Below are 6,368 nucleotides of genomic sequence, written 5' to 3'. Positions count from 1 at the left end.
TAAGAATTAATTCCAAAGTAAAGCTGCATTGTTTTGCTATACCCCATGTCACCCTGATGGCTTTGTTTCTACCACCATGGATCATGCTCAGAGGGACTCACTCTGTTAACCTTTATCCCGGTGGAAGGCCTAGATTAATCCCAAAGTTTTAAAAATTTTTTAATGTTTATTTTTTTCATTTTTGAGAGAGACAGAGCATGAGCGGGGGCGGGGGGGGGGGGGAGCAGAGAGACAGGGAGACACAGAATCCGAGGCGGGCTCCAGGCTCTGGGCTGTCAGCACAGAGTCCGCCACAGGGCTCAAACCCACGAACCGTGAGATCCTGACCTGAGCCAAAGTTGGACGCTTAACCGATTGAGCCACCCAGGCACCCTGATTAATCCCAAAGTTTTAGGGCTGATGGTCTGATATGGGGGGAAGTGAGAGAGTGTGAATTTTATTTTCCTCAGAACTACACATTACCTTCCTCCTCATGATGGTTGCCCTTTCACACCTTTACTTCAGGTTTAGCCAAACTCCTTGAATATAATAACAATGATGATGTTGATGGTAATTGAATATGCAAGTACTTGTAATAATAAGCGACAATAGCTATGCTCTTTTGAACACTAACTCTATCCTGGAAGCTATGCACCTTCATGCATTATCATTCTTTTTAAATCTTTATTAACATCACTCTGAGGTAAGTACTATTGTTATCCCCATTTTAGAGGTGAGAAACTGAGACTTGAAGAGATCAGGGAACCTGACTGCAGACACCTGGCTGGTGAGTGGAGGAGGCTGGGCCAGAACCCAGACAGTTTGACTTGAGTCCGTGCTCAGGCACAGGTGTTAGCCTTCTTGTGCTTGGAGAAACGCCCACCGCCAGCATCTTGTGGGAGGAGTGCCTCCAGGTTGGAAAATTTACTTGGTCTGAATTAGAATGTGCCTGCCTTTGGAGAGACCTTCTGTGTAGTCTGATTTTCCACTGCTTCCTCCTTGTGCTCCTTTGAGCCTTTTAATTTAAGGTTTCAATTGGTGCTGTGTTACTACATCAAGTGAATAAGTCTATCAGGCAATGCATAATGAGGGGAAAAATAGTCTCCTTTGGAGAGTAAAATGTCATCTACTATCATATACAAGCCTCACAATTTCTCCATTGCCAACTCCTCTTACCTAAAACAGCAGCAACAAAAAAACAGCTTTGAAAAGAGAGAAGGGCTAACTTCCTGGGGCGGGGGGACGAGGAGGGGTCAGTGAATAACTGCTTTCCTTTTTTTTTTTTTAAATATTGACTCTATTTATATCAGTTTTGTTCCTTAAAGGTATGAAAAGCCATCAAGTGGTAAGTTTTGAAGTGATTTTTATAGTTTATGTAGAGAAAGCTACTCTTCAGGAAGCTGGTCGTCTTATGCCAAATAAGGAACCGTTTTCTCCCCGCCCCCACTTTTGTCCAAACCTTGGGAATTATTTCATTATTTCTCTATTTGTGACCAAAGCATTTCTAATTTATCATAGACAATTTGAGGTAAGTCACAGGAATCTTTGTTTAAATACACATGAATACACTTATGTGCATGCTATGTATGTATATTGCTATTGTATTACACTTGTGAATACGGTAAATGGGCTCTTTTTAAAAAATTTTTTTAATGTTTTATTTATTTTTTGAGAGCGAGAGACAGAGGGTGAGTGGGGGAGGGGCAGAGAGAGAGGGAGACACAGAATCCGAAGCAGGCTCCAGGCTCTAACCTGTCAGCACAGAGCCTGATGCGGGGCTCGAACCCACAAACTGTGAGATCATGCCCTGAGCCGAAGTCTGACGCTTAACTGACAAGCCACCCAGGCACCCCATGGGCTCATTTTAAAAAAAAATGTTTATTTTTGAAAGAGAGAGAGCAGGGGCAGGGAGAGGAGGAGAGAAGATCTGAAGCAGGCTCCGCACTAACAGCAGAGAGCCCGGTGTGGGAATCAAACTCATGAACTGTGAAATCATGACCTGAGCTGAAGTCAGACGCTTAACTGACCTGGCCACCCAGGCGCCCCTGAGCTCGTTTCTTGAGTGCCTGCTCTGTGCCTGGCCCTGAGCCTGGGACCTGAGAAAGGGTGGTGAGTTCAGTGGGTGTGAGCCCTACCCTCATGGGGTTTAGGTCACACCCTGCCAGGCTGCAGGACTTTCAGCCAGCCGAGCTTTCCAGTGGCCAGGACTACAGCACTTTCAGACGGCTGCGGAGCTCTGACAAATGTGTGGTACCATACACATTTCTACAAGCAAAGCCATTTATTTTAGGCTGAAGCATTTGCAGCAAAATTTAAATAATTTATCTGGAATTTGTCAGATTGAATGTTTTAAGATATCTTTTTGGCATCTTTTGGTAGAAGCTTTATAAAGTAAAAGCTTTGTTATCTTAGATTTCTCAACCAACTGTCTGCCATTAACTGCAAACAAGATGTATGGACTTGTATGTATGGACTAAACATACGGCGGGCTCGAGAATCTGAGCCTATCTGAGAGAAGTATTTTAGCTCATTACCGAAGTAAATTAGAACTTTAAGTCTACCCAGTGCTCTAAGGTCTTGGGACTGAAAAAAACACACAAAAAGATTTTGTTGGGCCACAGCTGCAACTGAATGTTACTCATTACATTATAAACCAAAGAATCAGAAACCTCCCAATCCTACCCTTCTCCACCCAAAAGAAAAGCCTGATTCCTGAAATGCTCATTAAAAAATGGAATCCTTTTGGTTAGGTTGGCATTGCTGTTGGAAAGAGGGTGAGTCAACCTAGGAGGACCAGCCCCAAACTTATGCTTGGCATTAACCTTTATTGGATTGATCTGTGCAGGGCCTGGCCAGCAGTTTGCTGAGGGAAGGAGGCACCACAGATGGGCATCAATGCTTCAAAGCCTGGAGGGAGAAAGGTGTGGGGGGCCAGAGCCCTGAGGGGCATTCTCTAGCATGGAGGCAATCTGCAGACCTGTTGCCACTGAACTCTGCAGAGGGCCAGCTCTTGTTTGCCTCTAAGTGATTTATGACCTATTTTAAAGTGCAATACAAAACTTTCTTCTTTAAGAATCTTAATGGGTGTTAGTGCATCTTATCCCAGGTTCCTCCATGTGTCCACAGGAATGTTTTGGGCATCTCTTGTCCTTGTCCAAGCTGAGGCAAGAGACGTGGTGTGTCTGCTTCTCCCAGTGAGGGGATCCAGAAGGGCCTCTGCCAGAGCATATCGTGCTGCAAGGTCACAGGTGGCAGAAACTGCTGGCCTCGCTTTCAACAGCCCGCAGGGAACGTTTGCACCTCCAGCACGTTTGTGCTCAAAGTGGTCCACAGTAGCAATGCCCATGTGGAATCAGAAGCTCTTCCCACAGTGCTTTGTAATTTACCTTTCTATAACGCCGTGGGAAGTCCACTGAAAGATCCAAACCTTCCTGCTGTCTCTGTTTGGTAAGCAAAATGTTGAAGTTTTAGAAATTCCTTTCTTTTTAAAACTCTCGTTAGAAGTAAAATAGTCATTTTCAGAAGCAAGCGTTTGCTCTTGGGGATATATGATCGTGAAAACGTATCAAAGCATTTATTAATGATTTGCATTAGTTATACCAAGCTTAATAAATTTGCCCTTTTGAAAAATTAAAGTTGGAAAACTAACATGTTAAAGGAGCACAAATTATTTACACCGTTGTTCTTGAGTTGAATGGCAACACAGATAATTTAGTTAAACATAGCTTTAACCGTGTGTGTGTGTGTGTGTGTGTGATAAGTTTGAGTCTCTGATTATAGTTGGCTGAATGTTTCCCCCCAAATAATTGGTTTTGAACATTAATAATAAGCTTCTGTCAAGAGCAGTTGCTATGACTTTTTTCGTATGCAATAAAGCCCTAATAGATTACACAATTAACTCTCTGCCATTGAAATAAATGAAATATTAATGGTTTTAGAGGAATCCAATTGGAAGTAAGTTAAAGCACATTAACTTCTTCCAGTTTATGACCATAGTACAGTCGTTTAAATGTATTTTTCAATATTTGAAATCTTTTTCTTGCAGTACATAGTAATGGAGAATTAAACGTCATTGAAAGCTCTAGAGATGAGGGGAAGCTGACTGAATATGCAAGCCCCTGAGGAATGAAAAGAGAGGAGGGTCATTTGGGTAAGTCTCTGGTTAGACATCCCCTTAGCTCTGCTTGAGAAAGGGGTCACATCGCCTCTGTGGGGGTTGGGGGGAACACTGTTGCATTCACATCATCAATCTGAAATTGCATACTTCTTCCGAGCAGAGTGGTTTCAATTAAAATGGGAGGTTAAGAAAATCAGCAAAGATAATCAAGCAACATTTGTCCTTTTACATAACAGTGTTCTACAAAAATCTCAATTGATTTCACTAATTTAAATGTCACAAAACAATTAGCTTTGTTTTCTCATCTGTCTCTTCCAGAGTGTGGGTGAATCTTAATTTTTTCTAATTATGTTTTTAGAGTGTTGATAGTTCAACTACACAATTAATGTTGTTATTACCACTGTTGTGGGTAAAAAATGTCATCTCCTGTCCATTTTTTTAGTTACATGTGAGTTGTGGAGTGGATGTGTAGGGTCAACTGGGGGGGGGGGGGCAGGTAGGAGGGCCTAAAGTTAGGTCCCCAAACTAGAGCAGCTTTGCCTCAGAAAGAGGACGTTTTACTCCACACTAAATGTCCGAGTCCTTTGCCTCACCAATTGACAAGAACATTAGTTCACCAGGAACTCAGTCTGAAATAAGCTTCCAAATGGGAATTCTTTTTTTTTTTTAATTTTTTTTTCAACGTTTATTTATTTTTGGGACAGAGAGAGACAGAGCATGAACGGGGGAGGGGCAGAGAGAGAGGGAGACACAGAATCGGAAACAGGCTCCAGGCTCTGAGCCATCAGCCCAGAGCCTGACGCGGGGCTCGAACTCACGGACCGCGAGATCGTGACCTGGCTGAAGTCGGACGCTCAACCGACTGTGCCACCCAGGCGCCCCCCAAATGGGAATTCTTAATGCACCTTTGGCTGAGGGTTTTAGGTGATTGGTTATAGTCTCCAAAGCTTTATTCACATCTTCTCAGGGACTCTCCTAGTCTTGGAAGCCATAATAGGCTGGAGAGTGAAACTTAGTTTTTACAAGGGGAAGGGAGTGGGGAATCTTTTTTATTCAAAGAAGAAAAAAAAGTAAAACAAAATCTCAAGTTGCACTTGTACCATTTAAATGGAAGATTTCTCCAACTACAAGAAGATGTTTGGGGGGAAATGGGGGAAACCGAATATGAATTAGCTCTCAGAGCATTGGTGTTATTTTTAGGAGACATAGCATTGTGGCCATGAAGGAAAATGTGGTTATTTTCAGGAGACATGTACTGAAGGGTTAAAGTGTTATGATCTATGACAACTTATTTTCAGCATATATTGAAGATACACATACACACAGAGATAAAACAAATGTGGTAAATATTAGCAATAGTTAAATTTAGATACCAGGTATGTGGGCAGTCATGGAACCTGCAATTGAAGGTCTGTGTATCATTTGGAAATGTTTCTGGCTGCAAGTAAAAGAAAACGCAACTGACAGAGACTTCAAGAACATTTAATTACTTACTACATAAGAAGTCCTGAAGTCATCCCTTCAGGGGTGGCCGAGCAACTCAGTGATGCCAGCAAGATCCCAGCTGCCAGGCTGCCTTGTCACCGTCAGCCGATTGGTTTCTGAGACTGTCAGTGCATGACTGCAAGGCAGCTGCTGCAGCTCTAAGCATCATAGCCAGTCTAAGGCCTCTTGCATTTGCCTCTTTTATCAGAACACAGAATCTCTCCCAGAAGCCCCCCTGCACCCTCCACCCCCCAAAACTTCTGCTTACACTTCAGTAGCTAGAACAGTCAGAGACCAATCCTAGCTACAGGGAGTCTAGGAAATAGCATCACAGTGAATAACACGGTCCGTTGTGATTCATCCCCTTGGCTATGGATGCGCTGTCTCCCTGAACAAAGTTGATGTTCTCCTAACAAGAAAAAGGGAAAATGGCAGCTACTTTCCATTTGTTGAACAGATGCCCCTTTTCTCTAGAGGGGAAATGGCTCTTTTTTCTAGGGAACAGAAACGATTTTAGATGAAAGTAAAACTAAAACTCACTCTTTATCATGTTGCTGTTTAAGAGAAAGATGAATGGTATCTAAAAAAAGACTAGGTTTCTTGTCTTTCTGCTCACGTTCTTTTCAGGCCAGTGCAATAGAAACGTTTTAACCATACATGAAAACTATCTTTTGTTTCACTTTCAAGTTTGGTAATAAATTTCAACGTACAGTCTACTTTTAAAGGTTGTTCTCCTTGTGAAGGACATTATACAGCAGAATAGAATACATACTGCCTTATTATATCA

This window comes from Prionailurus viverrinus, chromosome A2, assembly GCF_022837055.1.
Source record: "Prionailurus viverrinus isolate Anna chromosome A2, UM_Priviv_1.0, whole genome shotgun sequence".
In the NCBI taxonomy this organism is placed as follows: Eukaryota; Metazoa; Chordata; class Mammalia; order Carnivora; family Felidae; genus Prionailurus; species Prionailurus viverrinus.
The sequence above is the reverse complement of the archived record's forward strand: the minus strand, read 5'-3'. Positions refer to the sequence as shown.